The sequence below is a fragment of the Aptenodytes patagonicus genome, chromosome 5 (assembly GCF_965638725.1).
Source record: "Aptenodytes patagonicus chromosome 5, bAptPat1.pri.cur, whole genome shotgun sequence".
Lineage (NCBI taxonomy): Eukaryota > Metazoa > Chordata > Aves > Sphenisciformes > Spheniscidae > Aptenodytes > Aptenodytes patagonicus.
The window spans coordinates 15,073,846-15,091,904 of NC_134953.1; positions in this window are offsets into that span (position 1 = coordinate 15,073,846).

Sequence of the window (18,059 nt, forward strand, 5' to 3'; positions counted from 1 at the left end):
TGTTTGGAGTTCTTAATTTGTTTCATTTTAATTTTTTGCATACTGGTAATGTTACATCTATCAGTCTGTGCATGTTTTTTATTATACGTTAACTGTGATGTTCTGCTATCCAGTTGCTGGGACTAGGTAGGCTGAGTAGCATTGCTGGAGAAGTGTTCCCAGTCACTTCTAGGGAAGTTTCAGAGGACTTCCCCGTGTGGCATCCCACACCTTTTAGGTAGATCCACCTCTGTTGCTCTCCAAGCGTATGAAAACTTAATAATATAAAGGTAGAAATATTTGCATAAGACAGGATTTTAACTATCAAATCTGAAATGGTAAATTCAGAGCATCGCTGCAGCCAGACTGAATCGTGCCTAGTGCAGCTTTACAGTGTTGCTTTTGAGAAATTACTTTCCCTGGTCATTTTCTTTGTTTTATGCACACCAAAAGATTACGTTTAGAAAGGTTAGGAGTAAGTGTGATTGTTAGAACAGTGAATAACGTCAATTCTGAATTCTGACAGCGTAAAGATACAAGTCAGCAGGCACTTCTGCTGTTCTGATTGGGGCTCGCTGAAGTAGTATCTGACAGTTAGCAATGTTGAGAGACAGGTTTTGGCCTTGGCATTGGGAAGAGTGGTCGGTACTCTCAGCGGAGAAATACAATGCCTGCAACCCACCTGGAAAATGATTTGTCCCCAACATCAGGGCTCTCTTTCTCCACCCCCAATCATTAGGGATTGGTGTAAATCTTGACTCATTGGCTTTTGCAAAAAATCAAGCTATCCAAATTTACTTCGACTGTTACTGTTAGCCATAAAAAAAAGCTTCAGCTTTTTCAGAATATTGTTTCAGCGCTTGGACGTGAACTGCCCTTATTGATAATGTGTTCCACAGTGTAATCATAATGCGTGGAGAAAGCATTGCACACCTCTTGAACTTTATTTTCTAGCTCTTGCTCTAACACAAGGTCAGCAGAATTGTAGTCTACCTTCTCTCTACCATTTAACTGGTTAGTATGCTTTTGCATAGCTCCACTGGGAAGTGAAAAATAGTTATCTTCTACACCTTTCTTCATAGTTTTTTCCATATTTTTTCAATAGCTGACCATTGAACTGATACGGTCATGTACAGACACCTGGGTCCTTCCCTTGAGCTGATACCTAATTTGATATTCAAATCCAACTCTGAAATACTTTATTTTCAAGTCAGTTTTTAATATTGTTGCTGCACAATACGAAGCACCTCTGTGCTATGTTAAAGGAAGAAGAGATCAGAAATTCGGGCGCCTTTCTTACCTTCCATATAATTTCAAAAGAAGCCTGGCCTATGTAGATTCTGATGAAAGGCTTTTATTTGAAACATTTCAGACTCTACTTACCATTCAAAGAATATACTCATAAGTTACAGTATGTGCTGTTGGTGGAATATAACGCTAATAGTATGTGAAATCTGAATTGCAATTCAAAGGAAGAAAGTGTGTGCAAGGCCAAAGGCCCAGCAGTATGGGAAATGTCACAATTAAACCAACTTACTTGAACTCAAGCATCTAAACAGAGTTTAAGACTGAAAATATTTATGGCTTCTTAAATTAATATTTCTAAGCCACCCCAAGGCTGTTAACTAGAAGTGCAGCATTAAAGGATGTAGACACCACACTGCTGAGCATTTGCCACTGTTAACTTTCAGGACTCCCTCTTTAGTGATGCAGTGCAGAATTCTGAATTAAATTTCTTGACTGTTTGTGCAATGGATGAGGGAAGATACACAACTTCAAGTGGACTTCAGGTTGCTGTCGCACTGAGCGAGGAAGAGACGAGGCTTAGCCAGTCGGAAACTCTAGTGAGAGGCATCCAAGTTTAAATCCTGCATCTTTCTGAGGATTCGCCACCACGCGTATTAGACGTGCTTCCTTCTGCTTCAGATTCCCATTACAGTTGTCACTGCCTGCTCGGCTTCCCTTTCAAGAAGGGGAGCAAGGAATCGTGGTACTTTTCTAGTGACTGCAAAAGATACGTAAACTTTTCACTGGAGCAGCAGCTGGAGCTCAGGACCTCCTTCCAGCCCGCCCCTCCACCCGTACACAGAACTGGGTGTCCCATGGTACATGTGGGCTCATACGTGCACATACTTTGGTGGTGAACGCTTAGTCTACAAAATCAGAACAGGTTCAACAGAAGGGAATGAGGAGGTCCCCAACCTACGTTACTAACCCCCTGGGAAGTGGGGAAGAATGGGCTAGAGGAAATTGTAATAGAAGATGGAAATGTCCACTAACTGCTGAGTTACGGCATGGAAGAACATGCTTTTTATGTGAAGTCTGTTGTAAAGGATGAGCTCCTGTGATGGGAGAGAGAGAAGATGACCTGCTTGTGAATTCCAGGGAGATGTAGGAGATCAATACTAACGCATTTTACATGGTTTAAGGCTGAGTCATTTCAGAGCATGCGCAAATATGGGATTCTGGGAAGTCAAATCTAGAAAATGTGGGTGTGTACAAATGTTAGTGAAAGCTGAGACTGGGCTTTGAAGATCTAAATTTTGGATGTGATGCCTTTTAGTGGACAGGAGTCTTAAAAACTTGCTGTATAGCTATTAAAGTGGTGCACTTGGTAAGGCAGTGTTGGAACTGGTTTAAAACACCAGAAACATGTAAACATTTCACAGCAGTAGTGCTCAGAAATAGTTCCCTTGGTATCTTTCAAAGTTTCCAATGTGCTTTGGAATGAAGTAAGTTTGGCAGGACAGGTTTCAACCCAAATGATGATTTGCACGTGTGTGTAAAAGCCAGGGAAGTTCACAACAGATTAGTGCCCGTCTGTGCTCTGGAGTCAGTAAGCTGTCAAACCGTTCAACGTTTCCCCGCTTTATCTTTTTGTCATTATAGTAACTTTTAGCCTGCTAATATTTGTGCGTCCCAAGCCTTCTGCAGTATCGGGGGGAAAAAAGTGTTTCTTATGACCACTTACTGCAAGTGAAGTTCTGTGTTTCGACTGTGAGATACCAATATCGTTCACCGGCACGTATCTGTTAAGGGTGAAGCGTCAGGAATCTGAAAAAAATCTATGCAGATAATTCTCCCCTTCACAGACTTGATTAATATTCATTTCCAGGTAAAATTGTAGGAAGAGAAAGTAATTGTGACAATTCTGCAGCATTCAGTGTATTTTTAGGAACACAGGAATCTGTACGTATAAGTGGATCTGGCATCTCCACAAGCTGATTGCTTAGTTCTGATACTCTTTGTGTCATCTTCAAAGGCAGAGACGTCAGCTGTTCATCTCGCGTTGTGTCATATCTCTCTCACCAAGGTGAAGTGACCAGATACTCCCATTGTCACATCAGCCAGAAGTGTCATTGATGTCCCTTTAGCACTGGCATGCACCGGGTGTGGGCCGCATGCGTGTTCTAGGGTATTTTTTATGTGATTAGAACTTATCTTCTAATCGTGGTAAGCTTTATCCATAAAATTACACATACAAAGATGGCATCTACAGTATGTCAGCCTGGAGAGCCACACTGGACTGCTGCTGAAGCTCAGCAAAGTGAGAGATTTAAGCAAGTAGAACTATTTGAGAAATAACCTGAAAACAGGTGCTACTCAACCGCAGCAGGAGACTGATCTGCTGTTGTATGCACAATATGATTTTATTGCTGTGAATAATCTAATAAAAATGTACCTTATGCAGCCTTTTCCTGGAAGTAGGCATATTTAAGAGTGGAATAGCTTGTAGGCTTTGTGTAACTTGAAGAATGCATATAAAAAGAATGCTTGTAGTTGATTTTCCACTTGAATTTAAATATCAGTAATCATTAGTTTAAAGATGTTATGAATGTGAAAATACAAAAGATTGTATTAAGCTCAATGTATAAAAAAATGTAAGTGTGAGCTGGGGTGCTTGCCCACACTATGAGCCACTTAATAAAAATAATGTTGAAATGGAAGATAATGCATATAAGTTGAAAGCAACTAGTTGCATGCCATTTTGCACTTCTTGTCTGATAATCATGTCTATCTGTTGCGTCATTGTGTATAAATTATAAATTCCTGTGAAAAGGGGTCGTGTGTCATGTCTGTAAACTACCAATGCACAACTGTGGCGCTGTATAGCTAACTATGTATTAGGCTTTTTTAAATGTTGACTTGAGTAAGAGCGAATACAAGACCTTATTTTCAGGACAACTTGCAGTGTCTGAACAGTCTTAAGTTTCTTTGAGCTTTGAAAGCAACAGAATAAAAATAGCAGAATCTCTCATTAATTTTATTAGCTCTGCATTCTCTACCAAACAGACACAAAACAAAAGGCGGTTGAGAATTAATATCTAAATACTTAAGCTGGCCTGACAACTGGAGTATATTGATAACCCTAGATTATAAAATATGTGTATCGTAACAATGGTTTTGGCATAAACTCTTGACTAGTCATGTAAAATTATCTTAAATACTGTTGGAATAGCTCAGTAGTCCTGGAAGTCTTGTAACATTCATGTTTGTTCTTGAATTTGAGATCCAGATATAGGGTCTCAGTCTTGTATAGAAATAAACAGAGCCCTGTAGTTTCATAGCTTGTTGGACTGAGCTTTAATTTGGCGATGGTGTACAGAGATCTTCTGTGACAGAGATGCCAGGTTGCAAAGATGCCGGAGGAGAGCTGCCTTGCTATTCCCCAGGAGTCACCATACACCGTGCAAGCAAAAAGATATACATTATCTTGGGGTTTAAGTTCATCTGCGTTTGTAAAGTATGCATTTGCAATGTAATTAATCTATCACTTTTTTTTAAGATAAATAATATAGCTTCTCAAAACTGTGAGGAAAGATTTCATATATCTGGTTGACCAGCAGCTCAGGAAGAGGTAATTGTTCAGAAAATGGACTGCAACACAAAATCAAAACCGAGTGTAGATTTATGTCTAAGACTATAAGGGATAGCACAATCAGTAAGCTTAAACTATTTTACTTATTCTGTTGGTAATTTTGGGTCCATTGAACGTGCTGAGGTGCCCTCATAAGTGGTACCAGAAATGTACTGGCAACAACGTGCGCAGTCCTGGTAGACTGGTATTGCAGGAGAGAGATCACACAATTTGGAGAGACGTACTGAGAATGGACAGCACTACAGTATCCACAGACCAACAGCAGCTCTTCGATATAAAAAGCTGAATTTGTAACGTTTCTTCCTGGTCCTGAAAGTATGAATGGCTAAATGTATCAGGAGAGGATACATCTTTGTTGGCCCCTTGCAATCTCGGATGGCTTGGGCAAACAGCAAAGTTCTGTTCTTGAGCAGCAGCTATGTCGAATCAAATCTCCTTACTCAACAGGTCTTTCCTTTGGTTCGATTTAATATTAAATGGTACTACCTTTTCCTTGTCAGAAAGGAAATTTAATTCTCTCTCCTCTTTTGCAGTACTTCTAGCGCACTAATCAGTGCTATTTCCAACCAGTTACCTGTGCCTCCAGGTAATGGCTGTGCATATGTGTTTGAAATTACCTGTCACATCTTGTCCCTTACCTTTGGAATGAACAACAGAACTGGGTGTTTTATTTATGGTGATGCAAGAGAGTGAAAGACCTGAAGTTTGATTTTTTTTCATCCCTTGTTGAGTCTTTAGAGCTGGCACTTACCAAAGTATGTTTTGACCTGGACAGTCAAGCAGAAGTGACTTAATTGACAGTAACTATTAAACTCTTTAGTGCCATTTTTACAGTAATAAGAATAGGATTGTATGCTTAATTTGCAGAGGGATGTTCAGGTTCATTATGTAGTCATGTATATGCAATAATTACTTCCTACTGTTTGACCAGGTTGGGGTAAGGGAAGACCAGGAAAGGAAGAATTTTTTTTTTTTTTTAGGTTTTCTTAAATGTTTCAAAGTTTAAAGAAAATTTGCTATGCAAGAAATCGAATTTCATAGCTTAATTTGTAGAAAGTGTCAAGTTTTTTAAACAGGTATATTTTAATTTTTTTAATGTAAAGTTTAATTTTCATTGCTTGGAAAACAGCATATACTTCAGAATAAAAATGTCAGCTTAAAAGATTCACCGTGAAACAAGAAGCTGTTGTGGTATCTTTCCTTCACACTGTAATTAAAATTCTTCTTGGTGCTATACGACATTTGCTGTTATTCCCTATAACAATGTGAAGAGTTGCGCATCTCATCTTTATGCATGAAAATGATTTTCTTCGTTCCGCTGAGGAAAATTGTGTTTGTACGGTTCTACAGATAACGTAGAGAGGACTTTAAATGCTTACTCGGAGAAAATAAATCACTTTTAAATCGCAGAAACGGTCCAGGTGTGTATTTTATAAGGAGCAAGACGGCGTGAAGTCTTTATCTTCACAAGTTTAGCATCTTGTTAGGTGTCCTGTCCCCTCAACCCGATTGCTTTCCAAGGGCTATCCAAGCCGGCGAGGCCTGCGGGGGTGGGCCCCGGGGATCCCTTCTCGCCTCTGCCGTTTGCTGCCGCCCTCGCCCGGAGGGGGCCCGGCGGTGGCCCGGCGGTGGCGGCCCCGTTCCGCACCCCCCTCCCCGTCCCGGAGGGGGCCCGGCGACGGGCCCCCTCCGGGACGGGGAGGGGGGTGCGGAACGGGGCCGCCGCCGCCGCCGCCGGGCTCGGAGCGACGATCCGCTGCCGCGAGGAGGTGCCGCCGAGCTGAGACGCCGTGAGGCGGGGAGAGGGGCCAGGCCTGTGTCGGGTGTGGGCGGGCGCCGGGCCGGCTGGGGGTGAGGAAGGGGCCTCGGTGAGCTGATGGGAGAATGGCGGGCTTGGGGGCGTGTGTCCCGCTGGCCGGGGCCCGAATGGGAGCCACGGCGGGGCCGCGGCCGGGACCGGGGGACGCCGCCTGCCCTGCCGCCGCGGGAGCTGGGGATACGCAGGGCAAGATGGCGGCGCTGGAGCCCGGCGGCTTGGGGCTGCACAGGGACAGCCGGGCCTCTGCGGGCCGTGGGGTGCCCCAGGCTCCATTTTGTGTCACAGCCGCCTCTCTTTTTTTAGGGGGTGGGGGGCTGTCCACGAATTAACAGGGGGGTAATTTGCAGCAGTATCGAGAGCAGCAAGTGGAGCTGCGGCTTTGCCGTGCATGGATTGTGAGACTGATGTGATGCCCGTTATTCTGAGTAAAAAAAATATATCAAATCACGGGCATCACAAGAGGGATTATCTAAATTCGTCGGCACTGCAGATCCCCCCGTGCTGCTCGCTCCCCACCCAGCCCTGGGGAAGGTTGTACTTGTGGAGTGCTTGGCACTGTAGCAACAGGCACCACAGGGAAACTCAGGAAAACAGCAGCAATTTTGCCTTCGAAGCAGGTTTCAAAGAGTGGCATGCAGGCGGCTGTGGAAAAGAGTGAATGGTCACGTCACGGACAGATCCTTTCACAAAAGGGGGGGGGAGAAATAAGGTTGCATAAGCCACCGTGATTCTGGTATTTCCTAGCATTTGGCATCATGGGGAGCTTGGCAGTGAAGCGCCCGTAGCACAGACTTGGGGGTGTAATTGCCAAGTGTTCAAATGAAAAGGGAAACTGGGGGAGGGAGCAGCTTTCATTATGTATTACCTTGGTGACACGGACACACGTTATCTCATGGGGGAGAGCCACAGGATCCGTCACGTGCTGGATGTGCCAGTGGTGAGGACGTGTATCTGTGTGATAAGCCCACGTCACTGGCATTTCCAGGTGCCGGGGAGCAGCAAAGGTGCTGAGGCACACACTGTGACCATCCCCTCCCTCCACGTCTCTGGATCCACATCCTTCTCCCCTGGCCAGTCTCGGTCCTCATCTCACCCCTTTGTCACCTGCCTCCTTCATCCAATCTGTGATCCACTGGCCCCCGCACCCTGAGCCCCAAGCCCTTCTGTGGCTCCCAGGCTCTGTGTCACAGATTGATGCCTGCAATCTCTTACCCATTTTTCTCAGTGACTACTTGGTCCCCAACCTCCTTGTCCTTCATTCACTACAACTGTTGCTGAATCCACATTTTATCTTTTGCCTTTGAGTAGAATAGGCTAAGCAAGGATGTCATTGAGAACTCTGGAGGACAGACTTTCTGCTTTCAGGTCCAGCTATACAGCACTGCAGGTAGCGATAAGGTGCTAAGACCCATTTCTTCTCTTAATGTGCCCCTCTTACAGAAAAAACCCTTGGGAAATTCCAGTTCGGTTTCATCAAAGCACAGCTGAGCAGCTTCAACCTTCAAATTTTCAAGGTGTTTGGGAAAACTCTTCATACAAGTCACAATAGCCACCACCTCAACCACCAATCTGAAGTCCTCCCTACACCTAATTTTCAGTTCCCTGCTTCAAACTTTCAGACTCTCAGAGACCTGACACAATTTCTCATGAAGTGACCAAACTATCACAGAAGAAATCTTCCATAGTTACTCACTGTGGGCCACGTAGCATGGCGTTTGAAGTTTGACAAGGTTCTTAGGAATTGGAAACATGGTCTTATTAAAGGAAATACCTGGCGACTTGGTGGCAGTAGCAGCTTTCTTGTGTCAGGTGGGAGTGGAGGAGGAGGAAACATTTCCTCTCAGAGCTCTGTAACTTAAGGTCGACTTAGCCTTGAACAGAAAGGATCCTGCACATTCATCTCCCAAAATTTGTGCTAATAGTCTCCCCTTGTCTCTAGACTTTCTAGTCTGGGGGAACTCTGTGGACGCGTAGGTATGTGCAAGCAGATGAGTGCTGGGGAAAGAAGAGCAGTATGAGCCTTCACTACAGAGCACCAGAAGAGAAATTGCTTGGCAGCAGTGGGTAACACTCATTAATCGCATACTTTGCACAGTGAAGAACAGAATTACACAGCAATACGGGAATTGTCTGCCCCTTTCTCTGCTCTTTGTCATGCAGCAGGAGCTTCCTTTTCCCCTGAGTGAGGCTCACCGCTGGGTGTGAGCATCCCTGGGCGGCACCTGGCTGTGGTGGCTCGCTAATACATCTGCTTGGAAGAGATGCCTGGTTTGGACATTGAAAGGATAAACTGCTTATCCTGTTTTCTGTAATTCTGTCACAGAGAGCAAAAGCTTATCTGACTGGTTTAACTTCAGGGTAAATACAAGGCAATGTGGTTGAAGGAGATACAGAAAATGGAGAAAGGACTCTGAATCAGCAGATTTGTATTTAAGAGCTTTAGTCTGCTTGCTCTCTCTTTCTAAATAGGGTTTTTTTCTGGTTTGGAGAAATAAGATATAAATGATACCCTGGCAAGAAGTGCATAAAATCTGACAGACGACTAAATTGTGCTCTCCAGAGCTGCAAGCTTGAAAAGAACATTGCAGAGATAATACATGTTCTTGGCTTGAGAGAAGTCCTGTCCATTAGAAATATACCCCTCTGAAGATTGATCTGAACTTTTGAGCTTTCAGTTGAATAATTGCTCTGTGAGAGTTGAAATATTTTGAATTATTTAATTTCCCATTCACCGAAACTGAATAACATTGCAGTTGGTGATTTAAAATGTTGTTGAATTAATTATGACATTTTGTTAAATTCCCTTTCGTCTTTCCTTTGTCGTTTTTTTATTTCAAAGACCTCGGTTAATGCAGAAAGCGTATCACCCCAATACAGGGGAGAGATGAATCACAGATTTGTCAGCTTGAATGGCCTTAGACCTACTTACGCCTACTAACCACCGTGATGCAAGTCTGAAGTGATGTTTACTTGCATATTAAAGAGGAAGACTCAGAAAGTTAAAGCGTCCTTGCTAAGCAATGTTCTTCTGACCCTCTCTGCTACAGACTTGCACTCCCGCTGCCCGACGCACACGTGCTCCAAGCAGAATGGGTGCCGCCAGCCCCGGCCCCTTCCGGCAGGACTCACCACATGAGCTCAAGTGCAGCATTTTTGGTCAAAGCTGGTTTACATATTGATGCCTCAGACCACAGGCAGTATAAACGCCTATGATCTGCCTCAGCTCCAAACTGCAAACCGAACATGCTACCCATATTAAAAGAAGAAAGGCCTGCAGCCATGACTTAGAGAATGTATGATGGGAAGGGAAATTACACCCTTGCTGATGACAGGCCTGTCAAAGCCTTTTAGGATGCGGCACGTTGGTCTGTAACATTTCAAATTTCAGCTGAAGGCAACTTTCTCCCTTGTCTGTATCCTATAGCTTATTTTTGTGTCATCCCTCCAACTTTATTTTTCTCTGGCATAATTTATAGCAAGCTATTTATGGGACTAGAATAACTGTCAGCTTGGAGAAGGGCCACGGTTCCTCCTGTATACAACGCGGGTTAGACGGCTGTTAGAAGGTTGCTGTCCCAAAATGGACAGTGGTATACCTGTACATGAAAGGAGAAAAGATTGTTTCTTACTCCAGTTTCTCACCATCCCCGTTCTTGTAATGAATAGTCTAAGTTTAATTTCAGGATTCTGTATTCTCTTTCTGTTCTAGGTATGCTGTGTTGTATACTAACATCGATACACTAACCGTGCTCTTTCTTACTTGGACTTCCTATGCCTAATGTTATAGTTGATGATTATTTTTAGATTATGAGAGAGTAATTGCTGTCATATAAATCCCCCTGAGACACTGGTTTTCATTTAAAAGGGCAAGTGGATTTGTTTTGTTCCCGCGCTCTTGTCTGCACTTTACTGCATTGGGGCAAAATTTATTTCAGGCAAATAGTTCTTGCATATTTTTATATATCCTTTTATACACTGTTCATTAACTTGAAACATCTCTTGATGAGAGAGCGAATCAACAGGTTAAACAGTAATTATCTCCCACAAATCACCTATCCTTGATAGAATAAGGCATATTTACAATTTATTCACCAGTGTTTGTGGCAACCACTTTATGATAAAACAGAATGACGGTGTTATGAGGTACAATCCAAAGATAAGCCATTATCTAGACAGGACTTCAAGAGCACAACATGGAAGTTTTCAACAAAAAGAAAAGTGAATTTATGTTTTGGTCTTGGAAAAAAAGGCGAAGGCTGGAACTGAGAACAGTTACAAACCTCTACTGAAAAAATCAGTGCATGCTCATCACCTTGATGCTTGCAGGCAGAATCAAAAAAATCTCAGCTCAACAGCAGGAGCCACATGAGGGAAAAAAGCAATCTTCCCCTAGGATTCAGTCCTCAGTCTGACCACCTGCTGGTTTTTGAGAGAGGAGTTATCCCTGGAATACTGCATTTGCATTGTGTCTGCTAACGTCAAGGCTTAGCCCAGGACAAAAACATCATGAATTTAGCAGAAGTACCAATTCAGATAAGTACAGGCTCAGCTGTTGCTAAATTGGCAATTATAACTAGACAGTCTCTGCTCCCCGCCATCATCATTATCGGTGCTGGAAGTTTTGTCTCAGTTCAGCGAGTATTCTATTTTGTAAGCTCTCATTTGTCTTCTGTTTGACAGCTTACAGTGATTTTGTTTAGCTGTACTGATGAACTGCTGTCAATGGAAAAAACTCCAACCACCAGAGGCAAACGAGAAGGATTAGCCAAAATCTACAATTCCTACACAGTTGGAAAATGGGGAGGTCAACTATGAAAGGACTGAACCAGAATATGAGACCAGATCATCTTCTCAAATACTGCATGTGTTCAGGATTGCAAATCCATATCCAACTATCTTTATCTCTGACCTTTAAAAGTAACTTTTCAGCAGGACCGTAACTACTGGCAGGAACAGCAGAAGCAGGAAAAAGAAAAAGTGCTGGCAAGTCCTAGCATTTTACCTGCTGGGAGCCTAGATCTGCTTTCAGATTAATGCAGAATTTTAAAATTCCAGCATCTGCTCTAGGCTTACTTTACAACCACAGCTGTGATAAGGAGGGATGCTCTTGTTCTAGACATGATATGAAATCTATCTCTTTTCTGCCAAGCAGTTGGTACGGTTCCAGAATCCTGCCACAATGCTCTCATTTATATCTTTTGTTATTTTGCAGACTCTGAGGCTAACCTGGCCTCTGTAAAGCTGTTGCACTGTGGTCTGTCTGCATTTTGGTGTCAGTCTTATAATGCACCACTAAAGACAGAGGATTTTAAAATAAAAATATTGTGCCTGCTGGGGAAAAAAAAAGTGCGTGAAACTTGTTCCATAGAGCAGATTAGTCTCGACCCCATCCTTACTTGAAGCAAATACCAGCTAACTCAGCTATCTGCATTTAGGCTGTGCTTTCACCGTACAGCGATGGCAGAGGGCACCCTGTGCCCTTTATGCCTCTGACTCTACAGCATGACTCATGGGCCTTTCCTATGTCCTAGGAGAACTGGACTTGGCTTCCCTCCCAGAGGAAGAGAGGGAAGAGAGAGCCAGACTGGCTCCAGTACAAAGTAATTACTTTCAGGTCAGCTCAAAGCTCTGTAGTTGCCCAGTGCCCCAAGAACAGAGCCCTGGTGCAGGTGTGCAGTAAGCTGGCACCCTCTCAGGTGTACAGATCCCTTTTTTGTATGTATCATTAAATAAGAGTAAGGGAAAGAGGGTCTCAGCCCAGCTCTGAGCTTTCCCCCAGCAGTCCTTATACCACCTATCCTGCTGCTTGAGCTGGGAGCAGGTTACCCTTGCTGCCTGGATGAGCTGTTAGCAACAAGTGGTGGTCAGGCCCCAAAGCAGAGGCACCTGCTGTGGACTGCAGGTGCTTCCTGTTGAGGCAACTGAGCCTGAAGGCAGGAGCATCAGGGTCTCACCCAAAAGAATCCCACTAGCATCCAGCGATCATGTGGAAAGTAGGAGTAGGCAAGGTGCAGTACAATTTGAAGTATCGGGTGGCATATCCATGGCTTACTCCATCACAGAGTTCCTCTATGTGCATCTGCTCATCCAGCAAAGACCATACCTGAGCTGCGTAACTGCGCCTTGAACCAGCTGAAATTTAATCTGCAAGAACATTCAGCTGTGACAAACTTGTCAAATACGCTCAAGAAACCCCACTGCTCCATTAGGATTCACAATTTATGTTGTCAAGTGGTTGCTTTGTTTCTGTAGATGGAAAAGGGAATTTGTTTGTCAGACTTCTGGGACTGAAAAATCAGATTGTGCAGATAAAAGTGACCCTGCCAGTCACTGCCTGTAGCATCCCTCACACTTCAGTCACTAGCTGATTGTGCTTCTCCAAGTGGTTCTTCACATCCTCTAGCTTTTCAGCATGCACTGCTATCTCCAACCAGGTGAGACCCCTGCACAAGATGAAGAGAACAGTGTGTGAAGGGCAGGATGGCCAATACAGTAGGCTGCCGCTCCAGTATCTCCCTTTTGGTATCAGTATTGAGCAAAAAGGCAGATTTTGTTTTGTGTGTGTGCATGGGGGGGGGGGGGGGGGGGGGGTATAAACTGATTAGATGTTTCCTTTTTTAATGCTAATATATTTTGAAAGACAAAATGAACTATAGGCACTACTTCAGACGTAGCACCAAGTTCACCTGTTAATAGCATTGGGAACTTCATTGTACACTCTCCCCATTCTTCTGCTTCCTTACCTATCGGACAGGGAATATTAAGTCATGTTACTGTATTTTGATGATGATACTGTTCAGTTCCTCCACAAGTCAATTGGTAAAGAAAGAGACTTGACTTTCAAAAAAGGGTTGTTACAGAAAAAAAAAAATATATTTTGAGGCCATCTAATTACATCTCAAAAGTGCCATAATAAGGAAAGAATCTGCTTTGGGAATACAATAAATGTTAGGATGCAAAAATACACCACTCACTTTTGGAGTCTGCTTGCCATGTGCCATATAATTGTGGTGCATATTTGATTTATCATAATTACATTTCTGTATATTTATTTGCTTTCTGACTGGAGCAGAACTGCCACACACTGAATTCAACTTGCTTAGGCCTTTTATGCCTTCCCTGTGGTGCGCGATACCACAAGCCTCGTTCTTTTAAAAACAGAACAGAACCAAAACAAAACTAAAACCCACCATCCACCCTGCACATCATGGCTGATGTATAAATACTCAGTTTCTTTTGGTCATGTTCATATGTATGCAAACGTGTTTCAACATTGGCTCAGTGGCTGCCACTCATAAGAACACGTTAGGTGCAAGAAAAGGATTACATGCCTTCCCAGATGATGATTATGCAGCTGCCAAAAGGGATGAATTCAAGTCTTATGCAATGCTTTTTAAAATACTTTGTTAATTTGCTCCTGAGGAATATCCAGATGCAACTAATTACCCTGTAATGAGGCTCCTAAAGCTGACTGTCTAGCAGGCTTTTGAAGGTGTCCAGCTTACTATACAGCATGATTTGTTTTGACTTTCTTTAAACTCTTCATATGTGGATGCCATAAATGGTTGTATTCCTCAATGATGAGACACTCTAAGTGAGGTTTATGGGATTTAATTAATGTGGTAACAAGGACAAAGAGGATAACTATGGAAGACACATTCTGCTTGTCAAGTGCAGGTTTGCAAATAATTACCTATATAACATCTGAATGCCAGCTGCAATAAATAAGGACTTTGGCCACCATTTTGACAGTAAGAAGCTAGTAAAGTTAGTGAATACTTGTATCTCACACAGTTTTGGGAGGTGTCCGCAGTATTGTTTCCCATTCTAACAGTCTCCTATAATTACATTATCTGCAATTGCAGTTTTCCACACAGGGATTTTTCCCTGTCTTGCTACTCAAAAAGACTGAGGCGCAGAGAGCTCAGTGCTGCAAGCCACGTGGTATTGACCTTTGCAGAGGATGTACTCGAGATTCATGCTTGGTCAAGAAAGGCCCCATGATACTCACATTTTTGAGGAGACAAGATGATCCCTGATATCTGGGGCAATTTCCATTGTCTCTAAAATGTCTCCAAAGATTCCACTAGTAAAGCTGTTTTATATTTTTCTTGGTCCTAATCTGTAGATTAGGACAAAATATTTCTGTGGGCTGCTAATGACTCTACTCTTAAGTGTTACATAAAGGGATTCCAACACATAGTGTATGTGATTTAGCTCAGCAAGAAGGGAAATGCCCTGAGCAGGAGTTGCTGAGAGGAATGTTACAGACTGTCTGTGATCACCTACTCCAACTCTATCCAAAATAGCTTAAGACCTGAAGGCTCAGGAAATACACATACGTTTTCTGTCATTTGGCATATAAGTAGCTACATGTAAGTGTTATAAATGTATTAAAAAAAAAAAAAAATCTGTGTAATGAGTCTCACCACCTCTTAACCAGAAGAGCTTTCTGTTTGGAAGGAAAATAGAACAACATCTAGAGCTGAACAAAGAAATGCAAGCACCTGTACTTTTGAAATCACTTGTGAATTTACTCCGTAAGTTAGTTTGCATTTTCATTCTCTTGGAAATGAGATGGGAAAAGAAGCCTAGTTACCAGCAAGGTGGTATGCGACTTAAATACGTAGCACAATTCTGTGTCTTGCAATAGGAGACAGCACTTGGTAATGTGGGAAGGTCAGTTGCATTGCACAGTATTTAATTTATGCCAAGTGGAAAGTACTTTCATTTTTATAGTACCTTGAAATTTAACAACACTCTGGGGTAGAGAACCCTGCAGTTAAAAGACACCATTGCTTTTTCAAAAGAAACCACTGACAAAACAAAAAGGCACCGCTTTGCATTTAAAGGGTACCAAAGAATTTAAGAAAAAAACAAACCCTTTGTTTAATGAAGTTCAGGCTGAATTATCCTTATAGGTTAGCAACAATTTTCTATGCCCCTCTCAGCAGTCAAAAGAATTGCTATTGCGTTGGTTATGAGAAATCCCAGTAGCCATTCATAGCTTGGTACTGAGGGAATTTGGTCCAAGTCTCAGATGCAGTATGTCAAAATGGCATTTTTTTCTACCTCTGAAATGATCTTCCAGTAAGTTTTTATTCCCTCAATCCCTCCCCTCTCCAAAAGGCTTTCATCATGTAACTTGCATTGCATAAAGCTTCTGCAATGCTTCTCATCCAGAGGGAGTTATTATAATGTTCTGTATATTTAACCAACATCTGTCTTGGATTAAAAAAAATAAAAATCCTTGAAGCTGAAGTGCAAATACACTGAAGAAGCAGGACTTTGCTCCTGCATGGTGGTCTTGTTGTTTGAAACAGAGCAAGAGTAATGCTGCAAACTATCACTACTAACAAACTTGGAATTACCCATGGGATCTTAACCTAGAACTATGCAAGGGAGGTAAGGTGGTAGAGATTTTCTTCTATCAAGTTAGTCAAACACTCCTGAACCAGCTACCACTTTGCTGCAGAAAAAAAACCCCAAACCACTCTTAATTTTCATCAAAATAAAAACATTTTTGATTCCGTGCTATTTTATGTATACTTGTGTGTATGAGAAGTGTCTGGAAAAGTAGCGGGGGAGGCTCTTGCAGAGGTAGTGAGTACAGATACTAGCTTCTTGTAATGATTCATGGCAAAGAAATGACAATTACCTCACAAAATCGTAAATAGTCCTTAGACATACAGTCAATACCTGGATCAGCGTGTCAATATCTACCAGCTCCCATTAGCTGCTGCTAAGTGTTACTGAGTTGTAGTAAGAGTGGAGGAGCAATTGAAAACCACAAAACTCCCAAAACATCAAGCTGTGCATGCTGTATCAGAGTGGTCTGAAGCTGGAAATAAGTTGCATAATTTATTTTTAAATAAGCATAGTACTTCCTATGGAGGCCCACTGCTGAGGCAATTGCTTTTCCATGGCTTAGTCATCCAGCATTAAATGAGGTGCCTGCAAGATATGTTTTGACAGGTGTTGCTGAGCTGTTTAGTTGAGGCAGTTTCAAGTCATGTCCACTATTTGCTTTTAGTCATTCTGGAATGGAAATTTTCTACTGAACTACTTAGTATAGCACAACCAGGAATAACTGCTTTATGCTCACAATATTCAGAGGTGCAAAAGCAATTAAATATCCAGAGCACGCGAATAACTAACTGGCAAGAATGGACAAAGACACAGATCTTCAAACCTTCCTGAGGTATAGGGGCCATGATCTAATGGAGATAGTTCATCCCTGTTTACAGAACAGATTTTTTTTTCCCCCACGTGCAGTAATACTCTCTTTGCGCACATGCCTTGTGACTGTTGCCTTTCCAGAAAGTGAGCTATATTACTCAAGCTCTTGAATAAGGCCTCAAAGTGAATTAGTAAAGCCTATGCTTTAAATTAGTAAAGCAGAAAGAATTTAAATGGCTGAAATGCTGAGCAAACTTTGGCACAAATACTTCTAGTTTTACAGCTCATTCCAATAGAGCAACCTGCTAAACAGCAATGAAGAAAGAAGTCTTGGCCTCAGTGCCTACAAGAATTGAACCAACCTGTTAAGGAACACTGGCTTCCGATTTCCCCAGATTATGCTGGAATTTAGTGAAACGGATTAAAATGAGAATCTTCTGCCAAGTCACAGCAAGCGTGAGAGACTAATGGGGGAAGATGTGTCTTTTCAGTCAAAAGGGTTAGAAGATGGTAGTTCAGATACTGAGAGGCTGTGAGGATAAGGAGGATGATACACCACTGAATCTGGCAGTATATTCCGAGTACATATGAGAAGAGTACTTATTTATGTCATTAAGTTAATTATCAAAGAGTATGTGTGATTTCTTGAAGCATTTGAAGTTCCCCCCCCCCGAAAACCCAGGTAGAAACAGTAAGAATAAATTGTCAATAAGTCATGGTAATGGAAGAGTCAAAAGTCTCAGTTTAGGGAAATGGAGCTAAGAGTAAGCAAGATGGCAACAGCTGAATTCCTCAAATGTTAAAGTGAAAAGAAATTAAGCCATTTAGATTAGTGAAGAAGAAAGTAGTTAATTAACACTGCACAGCCTTAATGTTTTCAGGTCATCTTAAATATTGCCTGCATCAAATTCTATTTAGTTGACAAAACCGCAAATAGACTTGATCCTGACAGTGTGTAGTAGTGTGATGGATTAAACTGTTGCCTCAGTCCTAGCAAGAACCGTTTTCCAATACATTGCTATTTACATGTACTTATCTATAGCCAAGAAAACTTTTAGTACAATTTCTTTATTTATACACACACAAATATACTGGAATTAATAAAAACTTCTGAAAATTCAGGACAAAGGCTAGCTGTCAGCCTCCTTGAAGTTTCTTTCAATCTAACAAGTGTCATCCCAGTCAAGTAGCCACATGTCCCTG